The sequence below is a fragment of the Scyliorhinus canicula genome, chromosome 14, assembly GCF_902713615.1.
Source record: "Scyliorhinus canicula chromosome 14, sScyCan1.1, whole genome shotgun sequence".
NCBI lineage: Eukaryota > Metazoa > Chordata > Chondrichthyes > Carcharhiniformes > Scyliorhinidae > Scyliorhinus > Scyliorhinus canicula.
In genome coordinates this window covers 90745161-90766488 of record NC_052159.1, presented here as the reverse complement: position 1 = coordinate 90766488, position 21328 = coordinate 90745161, and the positions used below count along the sequence as shown (strand labels likewise).

General features: G+C 44.7%; 1 protein-coding gene across 7 annotated transcripts in view; it reads right to left on the bottom strand.

The window, feature by feature from the left end:
• Positions 1-21328, bottom strand: part of fat3a (FAT atypical cadherin 3a) — a 963948-nt gene that overhangs the window by 123894 nt on the left and 818726 nt on the right. The window lies entirely within an intron of this gene.

Below are 21328 nucleotides of genomic sequence, written 5' to 3'. Positions count from 1 at the left end.
GAATTAATGCTCCTCTGCCCACCAGTTTTAAGATGAAGGAGAGGTGGGGGATGGGGGGGGGGGCTTGATAAATTCAGTGTACCACCAATGGGGTGGCATTGTGCAGTTTGCCTACTTAATGGGCAACTGGAGAGGCCTATAGCAAATGCCGAATCCATCAGGTTTCCCTGCATGGGATGGTGGTGGGCAGGAGGATATCTCCTTAAGAGACTCCCTGTACCCCTGAGAGAGTCCACCCTACCCATTCAAGGTTGCCTTCCTCCATGGTCTCTCAAACCCTGCTTCTTTGACTTTTCACTGAAGTTTGCCAGTTTGACACCAAGCGAGACCCAGCCATACCCAAATAATCTAGTGCCTCCAAAAGTACTTTGCAGCTCCTGGCCTCTTGAAGCGGGACATGCTGATGTGCGGGGCATGCTGATGCAGAAGGTTGTAATCCTACCGCTGGCACATGGCTGCGGAGCAGTCAGTGTTCCCATCGACAGGATCCGCTCCTCCCCCCCCCCCCCCCCATGACCTTATAGTTGGAGGGTACGGAGAATCTAGCGCCTCTCATAATTCAGTCCACAAAGAACATATCTTAATCTATCTCAAAGAAAACAGCGGCAAACACATCTGCCGGAATTTTCCTGTCTGGAACTGAGTCCCCGTGGTGGGGAAGGGGAGTGTTTCCCACAGCAGAAGCTGCTGGGAAATCATGCCATAGCACGCAATTCATTAAATATGCATGGGGGTTTTGCGAAGTTTCACGTTGCGGGGCAGGCTGGATAACTCATGCCATCATATCCAAAAGCCATTTTTTTTAAATGTGTCTGATTGTAACTCACCCACCATTGAAAGTATAAGACAGACCTCCAGGAACACTCTGAAGGAAGTTGAAGAACCTCTAAAGATGGAAGATTGACCTTCTCAAAGAGACTGAAGCTGGAAGATCCACCTAATAAATGCTTCCCGGGCAGCACGGTGGCACAGTGGTTAGCATTGCTGCCTACGGCGCTGAGGACCCAGGTTCGAATCCTGGCCCTGGGTCACTGTCCGTGTGGAGTTTGCACATTCTCCCAGTGTTTGCGTGGGTTTCGTCCCCACAACCCAAAAGATGGGGCAGCACGGTAGCATTGTGGATAGCACAATCGCTTCACAGCTCCAGGGTCCCAGGTTCGATTCTGGCTTGGGTCACTATCTGTGCGGAGTCTGCACATCCTCCCCGTGTGCGCGTGGGTTTCCTCCGGGTGCTCCGGTTTCCTCCCACAGTCCAAAGATGTGCAGGTTAGGCGGATTGGCCATGATAAACTGCCCTTAGTGTCCAAAATTGCCCTTAGTGTTGGGTAGGGTTACTGGGTTATGGGGATAGGGTGGAGTTGTTGACCTTGGGTAGGGTGCTCTTTCCAAGAGCCGGTGCAGACTCGATGGGCTGAATGGCCTCCTTCTGCACTGTAAATTCTATGACTAATTCTATCTATGTGCAGGATAGGTGGCTTGGCCACGCTAAATTGCCCCTTACTTGGAAAAGGTAATTGGGTACTCTAAATTTATTTTTAAAAATAATAAAAATAAAAATAAATGCTTCCCCATCATTGCTGCATGTCAAAGGGTTCACGGTTTCCAGAAACAGCCCCAGAGCATCTTCAGGTAAATCCCTCGGAATCCCTGGCAACCTTCCACATGCATATATTTACGAAAGATAGTGAATCACTGGGAGCACAAATCAGTTGAAATTCACCTCCAGCTGGAAAACATAGGGCTGGATTCTCCAATTTTGAGGCAATGTCCGGAGCATGGGTCTAGTCTTATGACCAAAATGTGAACACATGCACCGATGCTCAGCCTGGTAGGGGGAGCCACGTAAAGCCCCCGGCTTTACCTGCAGATTCGGAAGGAGAATTGCCGGCGGTCGCGCCGTACAACATGGTGCTGGTCATGCGTGGACCCGGCCTGTCACATAGTGCCCCCCTGTAACTCCTCGCCATCCCTGGACCACACCCCAGCCCCCGCCGAAGCCCCCCCACCGGCCAGCGGAATGGCTGCACCCCCCCCCCCCCCTCCCTGACTGTAGTGGTGCTGGACACAGTCCACAGCCGCCACGTGAGAACCCTGAAAACAGCATGCGGCGTACTCAGTGATTACACCGTTTTTGAGGGGGCGTAACATCCGAACGGTGTAAAAACGGATTCTCCGGCCAATTGCCGAACTCAATTTCGGCGTTGGCAATCGGAGAATCTAGTCCACAGACTCACAAAAGGAGAATCAGGGCCAACATTTCCACTCCTGCATTGGCCAAGATTGTGGTATCTCAGAGTGAGATTTTTAAAAAACTAAATCCGAGTGATCAATTTACTGCTCACACAATAAAATGTGCACTGGCTTGAAAAGGAAAGTTAAGTGAAGGTAAACCCTTAAAAGACAAATTATAGACCATTGTATATGGGGCTCGATTGTTCTGGAATCGCGGGCTGATCTCTGCTGAGTGTATGGGCGCCATCCAAATCACAATTCACCAACACTTGGTCATTTTTTAGGAGCTTGGGGAGATTCTAACTGAAGTATCCCACAGTTCGATTTTTTTTCTAGCGTGGGGAACAAAAGACGCCTGCAAGACCGGCTCCACAGAAATCAGGGTGCCCTCTTTAAAGGGTGCCCCAATCTCAAAGTGAAGATGAAGACCCCGCACACCCCCGGACCATGGACACTGCGAACCCTGCAGACATGGGCAACACCCTGAAGCCTTGACCCTGGAGGGGCAACTTCGCCCCCATCAATAAATGCCAGTATCACCCCCATCCATCCTCGTCGGCATTGGTGCATCACCCCCTCAGGTAAGCTTACCACTCTACGGGGTTGCTGAGGGCCACCAACCTTTCAGTTCTCACCCCTTTTCTGACCACCAATTTCAGCCGCCCTCATGCGCCCGCTTCAGGATCCACCCATTATGCCCCCCCTCATCTTTCATAACCGCCCTTCATTCCCCCCCACCATTCATATAACTCTTCAGGCCTCCTCTTTCAGACCCCCCCATATATGCACCTGTCACCCTACCCTTTCCTAGCCATGGCCCCCCTTAGGCCTGCATATTAGAAGTGCTTTGCCCTGGTTCAGGGGTCAAGCCCGAACACTGCCCTGCTTCAACCACCCAAGGGCTTCAATGACCTCCGAGACCCCATGGCTTTCCCATTACATCTCGTTTCCATTTTTGGAATCCAGTAGTGATTCGCTCCAGTCTCACGTCGCACCAGCAGGGCCGGTAAATTCCGGGAGCTGGGAGACTCGGCCTCCAGTGGGCTGTACATACTCAAATGAGATTGAAGACTCATTTAAATATCCAGATTGTGTCAGGCGCCGTGGGTCAGGAGTATCGTGATCGGTTCGGTGTCTGATGCAAAACCCTTTTAAGGGTTCTCCCGCTATTCACCGGGAAAAGCGAGATCGGTGCCGGATGCAACATGGCGACAGAATCGCGCTCATGGTGTGCCTTTGTGAACATAGAACTAGATTATAAATTTAAAATAGTATCTGAGGTCCAGATGTTTTCTCCCAGGACGCGTAGAGTTGGAACATTTCCTGGCTCTTGAACTTGACCTGGGAAGATTCAGCCCTGAATTTTGTTTATTTATTTTTACGGAATATGGGCTTTGCTGGCTAGGCCAGCATTTGTGGTCCATCTTTAATTGCTCTTGAGAAGGTGGTGGTGAGCTGCCTTCTTGAACCACTGCAGTCCTCGTTTGTAAGTACACCCACTGTGCTATTAGGTGGGGGTTCCAGGATTTTGACCCAGTGGCAGTGAAGGAACAGCGATATATTTCCAATTCAGGATGGTGAATGACTTGGAGGGGAACTTTCAAGTGATGATGGGTCTATGTATCTGTTTCCCTTGTCCTTCCAGATAGTAGTAATCATGTGTTTGGAAGGTGCTACCTAAGAAATAATAGATAATTCTAGAACATTATTTGAAAGGACAGCAGTAAAGTCATCCCTGATCAAAATATATCCATATTTGGGTTATTTTGATCCAGAAAGGTGGTAGAGGGGGAAAAGTGTGAAGTGGGGGGGGGATGTGTGCAGGCCAGAATGACTGTGGAAGCTGCTGGGTATGGTGGCAGGCTGGGCAGAAGGCCTTCCTCAGTGCACTGTTACTGTGCGAAACAGTGTAACAAAAACATCCCTTCAGCCCCCATCCCTCCTTATCCCCACACGCTTAGTATGCTCCAATCATGCCAAACCATGCCCCCCCCCATTCCACCTCCCATGACTTTGAATACCCTCCAAGCCAACTTGTGTCCCTCACCACACCCCATGGACCTCCATAACCTCCATGCCAACCTACGCCCCATAGCAATCACCCATCACCCTTCATTTCCTATGCCTTCAATGGCCCTCAACCAGCACCCCGCAGTCCCTCCTACCTCTTGCCTCTTGCTCCAAACCATGCCCCCCATTCATTCTAATAGCCCTTTACAGCGCCGCTGCAACTTAGAGCTTACTCATATCGAATCATAATCCCCAACAATTCCCCTTTGGCCTTACCTGCCCCCCCAAACCAACTCACATAGTATCCACAATAAGCAAATCAGCAGTCATAGTGACATTAAATAAAGACAGGTATCTATTGATTGTGTTACTGTTTTAAGGCGGCACGGCCGCGCAGTGGCTAGCACTGCTGCCTATGGCACTGAGGACCAGGGATCGATCCCGGCCCCAGGTCACTGTCCATGTGGAGTTTGTACATTCTCCCCGTGTTTGTGTAGGTTTCACCCCCACGCAAAGATGTGCAAGTTAGGTGGATTGGCCGTGCTAAAGTGCCCCAATTGAAATAAAAAATTGGGTACACTAAATTTAAAAAAAAAAGTAATTAATTTTTTTAAACATTCAATATATTGCAATTCCTTCAACTAATTTCTTATGAAAACAAACATTTCACTAAAGTAGGTAACCTGTCATAAAACAGACATTTTTATTCCATAACCACTTGGAGCTATCTATTAACAGTGCTCACTTAACTTACCCCATGTTGATAATCTTGGGTTGTAAAAATCAGTCAGGTAGCACAAATACTATCGTGATATTCCTCTGGCTTAAGTTAACAGAATGAAATAGCCAGCACAGTTTTTAAAACCTCCACACATTTTTTTAAAACTTAAAGCCCAGCAGATTTCAATCCCTTGACTGTTTTGACAGTGCCAATGAGCTTTAACATTTTGATAGTTCTTTGTCAACTTTGGCAGTCCCAATGATTTTATGGACTTTTTCCCACACATTCGTGTCTACGTTGTAAACAATCCCAAAGGATACCTGACCTTTCTGAAAGGGAAACCTTACCCCACCAAAAGGCACCTGATCTCTCTCTAAGGTGTCCCGGGATCACATCCAAAAGGGTACCGTATATCTCCAAAAGAATACCCTGTCTATCCTAAAAAAACCACAAGGTTCAGACCTGCTCCCATCAGGTCTAATCTGCATACTTGTGGTTCTGATATTTGTCTCACCAAAATCACATGAACAGAGTTTTTGTACATAAGAGCAACTGCCACCATAAAATATGGATGAACGATATCTCATGTCCAACCCACTCACCCAGCAAAAATGGCAGAAGTTGGGTTCATTCAGGGCAGGACTCCCGAATTTCGGCCTCTGTCAGAGTTTTTACACAGATGGAGAGCCTCTTTGTGTGAAAATTTAGGTCTCAGTGCGCAATAGTTATTAAATATAACCAAATGTAGCACCAGCTATATTAATGATGGCCATATATACTATCATTAATACTCGTGTGTGTACAGTCTATAGCAGTACAAAGGCCCAGATTTACACTCCCAGGTTGAGTGCACAGAAATTCCAGCTCAGCGAACCCGACCTTTAGAAATTGGGATTTTCATTCCAGAGTTGTGGGTTGGATTGGAAATTGAGGAGGCTGCTGGATGCCAAGGTAGCTGGACCAAAGGCCTGACTGTGTGTCCCAGCACTTTAAAAAAAGTTATTTGAAAAAATATTTAAACCAAAAACAGTGCTCCAGCCTTTACCCCTTACTCCCCCTAACCCCCCCCCCCCCCACACACTTCCCATGCCAGCCCATATCACCTCTATCCCACATGAACTTATTGCCCCAGTACCACCTATGCCAACCCATGTCACTCTATCTATACCTCATGGCCCCTCATTCCCCAGCTGACCTGTGTTCTTCTGCCTACCCCCATGGCTCGCATATCCCAATGTCGCTCACATCCTCCTGGCCTTTTACAGCTTCTGTGCCAACTCGTGCCAACCAATGCCCCCTCCCACCACCCTTTGCCCTTACCTCTTCCATGCCAACTCACCTTGTACTTTTTAACAGTTTCTTGACATCTTTGACAGTTCCTTGGCACACTTGACAGTACACTGACAGCTTCAACAGTTCCAATGTGTTTGTGCACATTTTATGTGCATCCATATTTACTTTTAACAATCCCAAAGGGTGTTGTACAGCTCCCAAAGGTTCCCCAAGGCCATATTCACAAGGCTACTTTACCTCTCCAGCAGGGTATCCTCACTATCCAACTAAATCTATCAACTTCAATGTCGTAACTCTCCTAAAAAATGACTAGTGGCTGCACATATTTACTCATTTAAATATTATCTGGGTAACACCCAGGAAGGGTGTGATCCAAATTGTGCCAGACGCCACGTGTTGGGCGACTCTCAAGTGGTTCTGTGCCTGGCGCAAAGCCCAAGTTGGGCATCTCCTGCGATACTCCCCGTCCGCCCAGATCAGCACTGGGCACAATGCGATGGGAAAATCATGCCCCAGATCTCCTCTCACCTAGTCTAATCTGCACACTTCAGGTTTCACACACCTGGACTACCAAAGTCTTACTTCAAAGGAGGCAGTTGGTGATTTAAATGGCCAATTGCTTGCATAAATTGTGCATGAACCCTAGTGTAACTCCATTTCCGCTCTTGCAAAAATCAAAAACACCATATTCAGGTTGGGACTTAGAATGTCACCACTTCTGGGAGTTTCACTGTGACAGAGCAAAAATCTAGGCCAAAGTTTTGTCCTTAAATGACAGCAATGCTTGGAAGCACAGGGAAGCACAGCATAATTTTCCCACGCTGGAAGAGGCAGGGTGTGCAGGACCGGGATGGAAAATAATGTTGAGTCAGGATGTTGCCATGCTCCCACTTTCCTCGGATGGGTTGGGAGCACAGCAGGGGTGTCTGAGCTGAGTGAGGAAACCATTAAGAAGGGAATAGGGAGAAAATCTGCATGGATTTCCTCCATCCCAAAAGTGCAGGAGTTCTACACTGCGTCTATAACCTGTCAAGTTGGATAACTTGAGTACACAGCAGCTCCCACATTTCAACTGCTAAGCGCGAAGGCTTTGGTTGATCACAATGAAGAGTTCTAGCCACGGCCAGGTAAAAGGTTACTATTTAAAGCACTCCTCTCACCTTGGCAGGTGAATGCCAACTATCTCACTTCTCACTTCCCTGCAGCCAGCCTTCAAAGCTACATAGAAGCAGTTTATTCAGCCCCACCATCCACATCTACTGAAGCAGAACAGGAGGAACTGCCAATTACTCCAGCAGCAAAGAGTGAGAATGTCAGTAGCTGCACCAGTTGCCTTCACCTCAGCCACCTGCCCCTCCACAGGGCAGAGGGGATGGACATTGAGATCCAGCAGGAAGGACGCTGGACTACACAACACAGGGAATAAAAGCAGAGGATCAGCTCTCTTGCCATGTATGAGTACAAGTGCTAATGAGATTCAGGCTCTGATGGCAGATCACTGTTGACAACTATATCTTTATGGAGGAAGATTTTCCTCCTAATGGAACAGGTGAGCATGCGATGCTAGTGGCCAACAAAGTAGCTATCAATGGAGGCTCTGTCACTGGAGGCATATCCCTGCTGCCTCCCTGCACATTACATTTCTGACTCTCTCCAAATTAGGTGCTCTCTTTTCCAGCAGGGGAAGGAAACATGGGCATTGAGAGAGCAATAGACGAAAGGTAAATATGAATGTTGGCTGTTCATTTAGGGATGCAAAATGCCTGCAAAGATTGGAATGAGTGGAGTTGCAGGATGTGTTATCATAGAATCATAGAATTTACAGTGTAGAGGAGGCCATTTGGCCCATTGCGTCTGCACCAGCTCCTGAAAGAACACCCTACATAAGCCTGCATCTCCACCCTATCCCCGTAACCCAGCAACCCCGTCTAACCTTTGGACACCACAGGGTAATTTAGTATAACCAATCCAACTAATCCACATATCTTTGGACTATGGGAACAACTGGAGCATCCGCAGAAAGCCCACGCAGACATGGGGAGAATGTGCAGAATCCACACAGACAGTGACCCAAGCTGGGAATCGAACTTAGGTCCCTTGCGCTGTGAAGCAACAGTGCTAACCACTTTGCTACCGTGCTGCCCACGGCATCCTGAGGAGTGCTATTCAGGAGAATCCTGGGGAAGATATATTGTGGGGATTGGCACCTAAAAGTGTAATGCCATTCGCCTGCCATGCGAATGATGCACAGGTCCTCTTGATGCACAGTCTCTAGGTTGGAGGGAGCACACTCCTGCTGCTGACACTTGGTTCAAGAGGCTGGCTTCTTCTTCTCAGTCTTGAGAGAGCTCACCTCATTGCAGCCCTTCAGATTCTGCAGCATGATCTCCAGGTAAGAGAGAGAGCCGGGGATGGGGTAGGAGGGCAGGCTTTTGAGGTACTGCGGCCTGAAAAATCCAAGTTTTTTCTAAAATGAGCTGTGGTTTCTCGACAGAATAGTTGCACTAACCCACCCACCATCCTCAATTCATCAGACAGCCAGGAGGTGGGTGCTTTTATTGATTTGCTCAGGGAAAGAACAGAAAGTGCTGGAAATGCTCAGCGGGTCTAGCAGCACCTGTGGAGAGAGAAACAGAGCTAACCTTTCGAGGCCAATATGACCTCTTCAGATCTGAAGGAAGGTAGAAATGTAATGGGTTTCATGTTGTTATAGGGGGGGGGAAGACAAAAGGGAAGATAGAGGATAGATTAGAGGGCAGGAGAAGAGATCAAGTGACAAAGATGCCATGTAACAAAAGGCAAAGGGAGTGGTAACGGCTGCAGGCTACAGAGAGCAGGAAACAGCATCACTGCAGACCTGCTTTCAAACAGAACTGGAAAGCTTCATCAACTTGGCTTCCAATTTCCACTCTTCTCTTCACATGATTCATCTGTGACACGTCTCTTCCTTTTCTTAACTTCTCTGCTTCCATTGCTAGGGATAGGCGGTCTACTAATATTACTCAGAAGCCCACTGACTCCGACAGCTACCACGACCAAACTTCCTCACACCCTGCCTCCATTAAATTGTCACAGTTTCTCTGTCTCAGTCACATCTGTTATGATGATGCAACTTTCCACAATAATGTTTCTGATTTACCTTCCTTTTACCTCAACCATGGATTTCCCCCAACTGTGGTTGTCAGGACCCTCACCTGTGTCTGAATTGAGGATGAAAATATAGAGTTGAGTTACATCAGATCAGTCATGATCTTATTTAATGGCGGATAAAGATTGAGGAGCCGAGAGGCCTTCTGCTCTGCTCTTAATTCGTATGTTTGTATGTTCTGATTCTGTATGACACTTTACTGCGTTCTGGACTCCACAAGTTCAGAGCATGAGCTCTGTTACCCATTTTGATATTTTTTTTTGTTATATGCCAGTCTGAACATTTTGTTTCTTTGCTGTAACCATTACCATTCCTTTTTGTTCCATGATATCTTTGTCATTTAATCTCTCCTGCCCTCGAACCTATCCCAAACTTTCCCTTTTGTACCTCCTCCCCATCCCCTTTTCAGTGACGTAAAACCCATCACATTTCTACCTTCCTTCAGTTCTGAGGAGGTCATATTTGACATCTAATTTTAACTTGGTTTCGCTCTCCACAGGTGCTGCTGATTATTTCTGGCACTTTCTGTTTATTTCAGATTTGCAGCATCGGCAAAATTTTGCACCTAACCCTTCAAAATAAACAGAAGGGTATTTTGGGAATTATGCAACATTTATCTTTCCAAAGTCTTTCTGAGGAAAAGAGGTGGAGAAGAAGAACTTATCACTGCACTGAAACTGTGACATTGAACACTGCAGTATTACATCCCTGCTTCATTAAGACAGTTGGACAAAAATGAACTTAAACGGCAAAAGGACATCTTCTCATTCACTGCGGGGAGGCACTTAAAATGACTTGGGAAGTGGCATGAGTTCCAGAAAATCTTGGGGAGGAATAGAGGACATTTTAATATAGACGGGTGTCCGGGCTTTGTGATTGGGGGAGAAATCCAGGAAAATCGCAACTATGTTGGGAAGCTCGCTCCAACCTGTCAACTTAATAATAATAATCTTTATTATCATAAGTAGGCTTACATTGACACTGCAGTGAAGTTACTGTGAAAAGCCCCTAGTCGTCACACTCCAGCACCTGTTCAGGTACACTGAGGGAGAATTCAGAATGCCCAATTCACCTAACAAGCACGCCTTTCAAGACTTGTGGGAGGAAACCGGAGCACCTGGAGGAGACCCACGTGGACACAGAGAGAATGTGCAGACTCCACACAGACGGTGACCCAAGCCAGGAAGCGAACCTCGGACCCTGACGCTGGGAAGCAACAGTACTAACCACTGTGTCGCCCAACTTCCACATTTCACTCCAGCAGATTAGGCTATGTATAGCTTCTTTGGGAGAGGCGGGTTGTCAATATATTAACTGCTCAATTGGAATAATGTCACTATGGGCTTTGCTGTGGGTTTCCTAAGCTTCCTGAAATGCACCCTGTAAGCAAGGCAAGAAAACAACAGCAATTGTAGGAGTTGAATCCACGATATGACAAATGCTAAGTATTGCTCAGTATTCACAGCTGCTTTTAGCTGCTTGTGCGAAAGGGATTATTCACAGTCCATGTACTGACTCATTTCACACACTTTACAATTTCAGAGATTTGATCTCATTTTGGAACTTAGATCAACCTGGCTACTGCTTATGCTGAGTTATTACAAACTTCAGATGAGGAGCAGGATGATCATCGATAAAAACATTTGCATGAACAACAGGACCTGGAACTCAAGAGCTGCTGCACCCCTAGAGGGAATGGATGAGCAGAGCGGTGCAGATTGTAGAAGATCACATCCAGTACACAGATTCAACCGCCAGAGGATATGTTTTTTCAACATGTCATTATGTCAGTGTCTGAGGAAGCTCAGTTTGTCATAGAACATACAGTGCAGAAGGAGGCCATTCGGCCCATCGTGTCTGCACCGACCCACTTAAGCCCTCACTTCCACGCTATCCTCGTTACCCAATAACCCCTCCTAACCTTTTTGGACACTAAGGGCAATTTAGCATAGCCAATCCACCTAACCTGCACATCTTTGGACTGTGGGAGGAAACCGGAGTACCCGGAGGAAACCCACGCAGAAATGTTAAGTGGTGGCAGATATCCATAGCCTGCTGGATCACGATCTGCTCGCCTGACCTCTAGACCTGTGGGCATCAAAACCAGCACCATCTGAGGATCCTTCCAGGACTGTGTACCCGACATTTGCAGGATCTTGCACTCAGCGGACCACAACAAGTGACTGATGAGCTGTTTGCTGGAGCTGGCAACTATATGTCTGCAATGTAGCGTCAGTCAGAATGAGTGGGTACTGAGGTTTGTGGCTATTTCTACAGGTTCAAGGTATCATTGACTGCAAACGTTTGGCATTAAGGCACCTGTCGATCACCCAGGAGTGTTCATCAACCACAACAGCTTCCTTTGCATCAATTTGCAGCTGGTGTTTAACCACAAAATATCTTTACGCAGATGGACATCAGCTGCCTTGGCAAGCGTGCCCAGTTGCAGGTGGGGTCTGCTTTTAGTGTGGTGCTTTTTAATCTTAAGCAAAAGATTGTGAAAAATAACAATGCACTGAACAGAATTTGCATTTAAAATTTTGCAATATCTTGCGCTGGGTGCACTGATAATGGGGAATTGCTTTGACAAAACCAGTGCTATTGAGTTGAAACTCCAGGCATGCTTTCTCGCAAAACAAATCCTGCTTTTTATTGATGAAACAACTGCTTATTTGTACTTACCAGATTAGACTTAATTTTATCTTTAAATGAAATCAGTTGGTGGTTAGGCACTTATTATCTACATAATAACATGCTGTCAGATGATCTCAAATACAACTCATTTCCAGCCACCACTGTGCACTGGGCAGGAATTATTTCACTGATTATACACCAGAGCCTGAATACCAATCTGCTTATTTTGTTTATACATTATATGGTGTTAGTGACAAGCACAATCCTAGTTGTCCTGTGAATACAATGGTGGTGGGCCTTCTTCTGGAACCACTGCAGTTATTATGTGGAGTGATTTGGAACAACTACATGGCTTGCTAAGCCACTTCTCATTGCTGTGGGACTGGAGCCACATATAGGTAAATATGGTAGGTTCTCTTCCCTCAACAACATGAGTGAACAAGTGGTTTTTTATGACAATTCAATAGGTTACTAATAGTTTATTCTTCGACATTTTTTCAGACTGATTCAATTCTGTGATTTCTTCTGTTTTAGACCAGTTTGTGGCCAGTGATATATACCAGGTCGCCTGCATACAATGAGACCCTCCGTTTGATGCCCCCCTCCCCAGCTCAGTCTCTCAACGTCCTAAGCACAATTGCCAGCGGCTCTATCGCAAAGGCGAAACGTAACGGGGATGGCAGGCACCCCTGCTTCATCCCACGGTGCAGCCCTGAGTACCCCAAGCTCACTCGGTTTGTCCGCAGAGTTGCAACCGACGCACTATAGAACACCCAGACCCAATCCACAGACCTCTGCCCGAACCTGAACCATCCCAACAAATACGTCCACTCCATCCAATCAAAAGCCTTCTTCGCATCCGTTACCACCAATAGCTCCACCTCCTCCTCCTCTGAAGGCATCATGCTTACATTGAGTAGCCTCCTCATATTCGCTGACAACTGCCTCCCCTTCACAAAACCCATCTGATCCTCACCTATCACCCCCGGCACACAGTTCTCAATTTGCATTGCCAACACCTTTGCCAGGAATTTGGCATCCGCATTAATAGTGATATTGGGTGGTGTGACCTGCATTGCTCTGTGTCCTTGTGTCTCTCCAAAATCAGGGAGATGGAAGCCTGCGACAATGGAGGGGAGAGTAGCACCCCCTCTTCCTTATACGTCCTCACCAGCAGTGAGGTTAGATCAGCCCCAAACCTTTTATAAAACTCTACCAGGAACTCATCTGGCCCTGGGACCTTCCCTGCCTGTGTTATCCCCATACCAGCCACCACCTCCCTTACCTCAATTGGGGCCCCTAGTCTCTGAACTAGTCCGTCTTCCACTTTGGGAAACTTTAACCTACCCAGGAACCACTGCATCCCCGCCTACCCGGTCGGGGGCTCTGCCTTGAACACTCCATTCACCCACTCCGAGTCCATCGCCACCTTACCCTTATCATCCCCAACTCTACCAATCTCTCTTGCCGTCTTCTGCTTTTTCAACTGCTGGGCCAACAACCTACTCACCCTTTCCCCATACTCATACACTGCCCCTCTGGCCCTCCGCAGCTGCCCCACTGCCTTCCCCGTAGAAACTATTCCAAACTCCATCTGGAACCTCTGCCTCTCCTTTAACAACCCTGGCTCCGGTGCCTCCGAATACCTCCTGTCCACCCTCAAAGTCTCATCCACCAGCCTTGCCCTCTCCTCACATTCTGTGATTTCTTAGTCCACACCTCCAGATTATTAGTAAAGTAGCACAGTCACCATTCTACAGTACCCTGTATTTACACTCTGAAAATTAATTCAAACTGGTATTGTTGCGACTTTGAAATAAAAGCTTAAGAAGGAACAACAAAGTCACATTGTGCTTCAGTGAGGCCGTCTGAAGATGCTGTGAAGAATTGCTTGAGCACTTATCCCCACTTACACTCACGTTCTGGATTTATGCTTTGTGGCAGAATCAGAATCTGAAATCTCTTCACAAATGAAGAGCTGAACAAGGACATATTGTAGCGAGAATAGCTTTCCAGATGAAAAGGCAAACTCCTTGAACACTTATATTGAGTTTGGAAAGCCATGTGACAGCAAAGCACAGTGAAGATAGTCAGTGTTGTGCATGCTGAGTAATTCTATTTAGTTTTGATGTAAGCTCGCAAGCGAATGAATATTAATTATTCACACGGGGGCATGTGGGACTATTTGCAATTTAGGGATATACAACAGAACTACTTATGGTGTAATCATTCAGGAGAATGGGGAAATCAAACTTTTGAATTCAGGAAAATGGTATTGTAAAAATTAGAAACATACTATACATCAGACAAAGTAAAAATAGTAACAGGAGAATAGAGAAGGAGGGAAGACAGAATGAGTAGCAACAGTAAAATAGTTTCAAATGTTAATTTTGGTTCAAACAGGTTAAGATTTCAATATTAAGATTACACCTAATAAATCAAATAATATGATTACATTATTGCAACATTTGCTATAATTTTTAGCATTGTGGTGCTAAAAACTAACAATTTGCTGTCAACATTTCACAATAAATAATGACATACGATAAACTAGAAAGTGTAAAGGAAAATCATCAATTGCCACATATATTAAGTCGTGACCATTAGAACACAGTTAAGGTCTGATAAGCTGCCACTTATCTAAAGACCACCTGACATCAATACCATTGCTAATCATTGTTGACTTGATTTACTCCACAGAAGTAAGCAACAAATTGTAAAAACAAGACCATTAGCTTCCAACCTAAGTAATGGAAGAATCACAAACTGTTAGAAGTAAAACCTTTACTTAGTTTGACAGTGAGTTTGTTACTGAAACATACTCAACCTCGAGGAAAACATTGAATAGGTATATGTAACATACTGACAAGGAACCAATGTGGCAGAAAACATCATACCACCATGTTTAGCATCTTCCAGTTCAATTAATGGACAGATAATATTACCGAATGTAAAATATATAAATATACTATTTGTAATAACAACAGAACATTCATGAATGCTATGACTTTATAGTGGCACATGATTAATTTGTATCTGACTAGGTGCTTCTTAGATAATAAAGACATTCAGCTGATATATGCCAAACTCCAAAATGCTTCTTCCATTGAAATATTACATATTGCCACTGCATGTTTCATTCACTCAAGGGTAACAACGGCAGATGGTAATCTCCCAGCTTTTGCCGCTAACAACCTCATCAATGTTCTCTCCGGGGAAGGAGCTGTGTTTATTTTGGGAGGAATCATAAGTCAAATTCTCTACAGGACAACTTAGTCTTACACATAATTGTAGCTGACACATCAACACTTCTTCTTTGAGTGGGGTAATTCTGTTTTTGTCAATATGCATATCCCACACCCTTATAGTGGTTTTCCGAGTGAATGACACGGAATATGTTTCTGTCAATTAAAAATTAATAAATCTGCAAGATCTGCATAAAGTCAGTGCTACTTATCATTATGGAAATTGTAGGACACACTATTAGTACTATATAAATTAAAGCTACAATTTATAAAATGCTTTACATACTTTTGCACAGATGATTTTACTTAGGACAGTATTTAAAATTGTATGATAATTTTAAATTTCTGTTTGCATGTCAGTTCTGATTGAATTAAGCCATTCTCCCATCATAGAATAAAACACCAGAGAAGAGGGTCATTCAGCCCATCATGTCTCTGTTGACTTTTCAAGGAATTATCCAATTTGTCCCACTTCCTTGCTTTTTCCCTATATTCAATTAGGTTTTTTCCCTTTTAAAGATTTTTTATCCATTTCCCTTTGAAAAGTTATAATTGAATCCGTTCCCTCGCGCTCGGGACCCATTGTAATACGGGGAGCACCCCCAGCTTCCCACCCCAGGGACCCCTTGCCTAAATGGACGTCATCTTTTTTCCCCCCATGTCTGGAAGTTGGAGAACGGTCCACACAGGGGCAGTGGGAAGCAGCTCCATGTGTCCATTCCTTCAAGGAGAGCAGCTGTGCCTGCCTCTGGCTCCCACGGATCCATTGTCTGTGGGCCTTCTGTGGCTTTTGGGTGGTGGTCTGTGATTGACAGCTTATGGCGACCATCTGCAGCTTTGTTTCATTCATAACCTTTTGTGCTTAAATGGCCTAAATAGTGAAACCCTAATGTTTGCAAGCATTAACCACATCAAAGAGGTGTAAGGGCATTCCAATCACTAAAACATGTGATTTCACTAAGCTTGGGCCACTGAGGCGTGAGGGGACGTGGGTGAATCAAGGCTGCAGATAGTTTTTGCAAGCTGTCAGTCACAGACCACTGCTCGGGATGGATCTGTGGGAATTAGAGGCAGGCAGCTTTCTCCTTGGAGGAATGGGCATGTGGAGCTAGAAGGTAAGTATTGCACTATAATGCTTCCTGCTGCCCCTGTCTGGACTGCTATCTGGCTTCCAGACAGGAGTCTCTTTTCTGAGGATGGTTGAGGATGTCTGTGGAAGGGGTTCTCCTATTACAGGGGTCCTTGAGGGTGGGGGATCTGCTAGTGGAGGAGTGGGCAGCCAGTGTATTGGGGGGCAAAGTGGCCCTTGGATGGGCTCGGATAGTCTCTCCCAGCGTGGCCCTGGTATGGTAGACCTTGCAGTAGGCCAAGGGAGCACTGCAGGGTCCACCACGTCAGGTTCACAGTTGCTGAGACCACGGTGATCTGTGTCCAAGTGATTTCCAACCGCGGGGACCGGAGAACCACGGGAGGCTGGAGCATAGGGCGCCAAGCACGCTAAATAGAGCATTGTCGATCTCGTTACATTCTGGGTGTCCCGGGGTGGAGAATCCCATCCCTCATCTTTGACTTCAACGTAACAAGATAAAGATGAAATGTGCTGTGGTTGCTATTTCACAATTGTTTTCCTACTCTAATAAATTATTTGTCCCACTCAATTTCTCAAGTAAATTGTGCAGCATATTGTACTTGAGCTAGAGAAACACTTGGTGGAGAAAGCTGTCTTGGATGCATCCTATGAAGCATTTTTCACTTTGACCATGGGCATTATTTTCTTCTCAGTCTATCACGAATAGCTAAGGTTATTCCTTTTATTGTCCTGTTTGTTCTCGTTTATCTCCACAGTGCAATTCTACTATTTGACTCCTAATGTGCACTGGGATTTGATGAGGAACTCTGATGAAAGCTCACTGACCTGAAGTGCTTTCTGTCCCCATAGATGCTGCCTAACCTGCTGAATATTTCCAGCATTTTGTTTTTTTTGTCTGTTTCTGTTCCTATTTTGTAAATCTATTTTACAAATTCTGTCATCTTATCACCACAATAGCACAGTGGTTAACACTGTTGCGTCACAACACCAGGGACTCGATGGGCCGAACAGCCTCCTTCTGCACTGTAAATTTTATGATTGTATGAACCACATTCAGGCAGTGTATTCCAGATCATAACAACCGGTGCATAATTATTTTCCGTAACGTCACCTCTGATTTATTTTTGTCAATTACTTTAAATCAGTGTCCTTTGGTTTCTGCTCTTACTCATGACTGGAAAGAGTTTCATTTGTCCCATCAAAACCCTTTGATTCTCACCTTACCTTCTCTGCTATAGGGGGAGCACCACCAGTTTCTTTTGTCTTTTCAAATGATTGAAATCTTTCATCTCTCGTACTATTCTCATATATTTCCTTTGTACTCTCTCTAAAGCCTTGACATGTGGTCTCATCCATGACACAGTACCGTGCTCACTCAGTAAAAAAGTGCAGTTCGAATTGTTAGCATGCGCTGCAAGTGAACAAATGAATGAACGTGCCTGCAAATGTTATTTTCAAGATGTATTGGGGACCTCTGAACATGATGCCCTGAATAATACAAGAAGATAATGAACCTACAGCACAAAGGTTAATGATATTCATTACTAGATTCCATACACATAGCAAATGCAGTCACAAGATTAAGGTGAGAATTGAAGATTTTTGATAGGGCAAATGAAACTGTTTCCAGTCATGGGACACCAATTTAAGGTGATTGACAAAAGAAGCAATGGAAATGAGGAAAAACATTATGCAGGGAGTGAGTAGTGTCTGAATTGTACCATCTAGGAGTGTCATGGAGGCAGATTCAATTGAGACATTGAAAAGTGAATTTGCTAATTAACTGAAGAGAAAATAATGCAGGGATACAGTGAAGAGGTAGGGGATGGGATTGGGTGAGTTATTCTTTACAAGCGAGCAGAGGACATCTAAAAAGCAATAAGGGTGGAGAAGATGAAATATGAGTGTAAGCGAGCTAGTAATATAAAAGAAGATAGCAAGAGTTGTTTTCAATAGTAAAAGGTAAGAGAAGAAGCAAGAATAGAGATTGAACAACTGGAAAATGAGGCTGGAAAAGGAGTAATAGGGAACAAATAAATGACAGAGGAACTGTATAGTTACTTTGCATCAGTCTTCATGGTGAAAGACACCAGTGAGATACCAGAACTTCAGGAGAATCGGGGGCAGAAGTGAGTATAGTGGCCATCATGAAGGAGAAGGTTCTGGGGAAACTGAAAGGTCTGAAGGTGGATAAATCAGTTGGATTGGATAGACTACACCCCAGGGTTCTGAAGAAGATAGCTGAGGATATTGTGGAGGTGTGGGGGGATTCTTTCAGGAATCACTGGAGGCAGGGAGGGTCCCAAGACTGGAAAATGGCAAACGTCACACCCCTGTTTAAGAAGGGAGAGAGGCTGAAAACAGGAAATTATAGGGTGGTTAGGCTGACTTCGGACATTAGTAAGATTTTAGAGTCCATTATCAAAGATGAGATTGCAGAGTATCTGGAAGTGCATGATAAAATAGGATTGAGTCATAATGGCTTTGTCCAGGGGAGGTCATGTCTGACAAATGTGTTAAAATTCTTTAAGGATGTAACAAGGAAGTTAGACAAAGGCGAACCTGTGGACATGATCTATTTAGATTTCCAGAAGGCCTTTGACAAGATGCCATATAGGAGACTGTGAAATAAATTAAGAGCTCATAGTGTTAAGGACAAGATACTGGCATGGATAGAGGATTGGCTGACCAGCAGAAAGCAGAGAGTGGGAATAAAAGGATCTTTTTCGGGATGGCAGCTGGTGACTCATGGTGTGCCTCAGGAGTCGATGCTGGGACCACAACTTTTCATAATAAACATTAACGATCTGGAAGAAGATACTGAGGGCATGTTGTTTAAGTTTGCAGATGATACAAAGATATGCAGAGGGACAGGTAGTATTGAAGAAGCGGGGGGAGGGGGGCGGGGGGGGGGCGGTTTGCTGAAGGACTGGGACAGGCTGGAGAGTGGGCAAAGAAATGGCAGATGGAAAACAATGTGTAAAAATGTGAGGTTATGCACTTTGGTAGGAAGAATGGAGGCATAGACTATTTTCTAAATGGGAAAAGGCTGAGGAAATCAGAAGCGCAAAGGCACTTCGGACTCCTAGTTCAAGATTATCTTAAGGTTAATGTAGAGGTTGAGTCAGCAGTTAGGAAGGCAAATGCAATGTTAGTATTCATGTTGAGAGGGCTAGAATACAGGAGCAGGGATGTACTTCTGAGGCTGTATAAGGCTCTGGTCAGACCCGATTTGGAGTATCGAGAGCAGTTTTGTGTTCCGTATCTAAGGAAGGATGTGCTGGCTTTGGAAAGGGTCCAGAGGAGGTTCAGAAGAATGATCCCTGGAATGAAGAGCTTGTCAAATGAGGAGCATTTGAGGGTTCTGGGTCTGTCCTCATTGGAGTTTAGAAGGATGAGGAGGGATCAGATTAAAACTTACAGGATATCGAGAGGCCTAGACAGAGTGGACGTGGAGAGGATGTTTCCACTGTTAAGGAAAACTAGAACCTGAGGCCACAGCCTCAGACTGAAGGGACAATCCTTTAAAACTGAGATGAGGAGGAATTTCTTCAGCCAGAGGGTAGTGAATCTGTGGAACTCATTGCTGCAGAAGGCTGTGGAGGCCAAATCACTGTGTTATTAAGACACAGAGAGATAGGTTCTTGGTTGATAAGGGGATGAGGGGTTATGGGGAGAAGGCAGGAGGATGGGGATGAGAAACATATCAGAGATGTTTGAAGGATTTGATGGGCTGAATGGCCTAATTCTGCTCCTATGTCTTATGGTCTTTTAGAAAGATGGCACATACATGATGGGCCAAATGGTCACCTTCTATGTTGTAATCATTCTATGATTCAACTTTTCTTACTGATGTAGAACCTCACAATATCAAACTCAAAATACTGCTATTTTGTCCTCTGCACAGTTAGAGGAAATATTAATGACATTTGGAAACTAGGCCTATGTATCTTTTAACTATAACCCTGTGCCATCTACTCTCTTCTTATTGTCATTGGTAGTATAAAGCTTGAATATTGTTGAAAAAGACATTTTGTTGAAGTTTTTCATCTTGCACTCATCATGACAATTGCAAGAATACCAATGTCAGGGGAAATAATGTTATCCTGTATGAAAAACTTAAACCAGGCAGCTTGATTCATTGCATTGACCAATCAGAGTCAAGCTGTCTGGTTTAAATGTTCAAACGATACTTGGCATTTAATTTCCATTCACCATTGACTATTGCATTACTTTATGGCAGCATCTCTACCAATTGGAGTCCACTTACCAACCAATCAACATTTTTAACACAGTATAAAGTTGTTGTTTCCCCTGAAATAAGTATTTTTGCAATTTTTCTGATGAATGCAAGATGAAAAGTTTCAACAAAATGTCTTTTTATTCAGAGAAACCCTCATAATGGTCTGAAAACTATAATGGAAACGATGGTGCTGTGCTACTCATGATTTAATGCAACATGCAAAGTTAATGAAACATTCACCATCAAAAAGTATGCACAAAAAATGTAATTATATCGACATCTATGTTTGATAAATATGTAGTTTTATCTTACTATCAGGCTAACTTGACAGACTATTTACAATACCAAACAGGTATAAATTTGAAGATTGATACTCAGAACAGCATTAACATATATTCAACTTTACATATCATTCATGTAAATTTAAACAGCATTCATGTAAAATATCATGCGAAATGGGTGTCTCTCTAATCCATTAAAATGACTTGAGACATCAATAATAAAGCAGTGTTTTGTGTATTAAGTAAATTGGTGTCCAAAATTTCAAATATAACAGGTATCATGAACAGTCCTCATCGATTGGCAAATCGGTTGTCTCTGAATAGTGGGTTAGCAATCCCATTACCATATACTAACATATTTTTCTAGAGGTATTCCATAATTATCCATTTTGTGCAGTTTTGTACAGGTGCATTTCAGTGTATTCAGATCT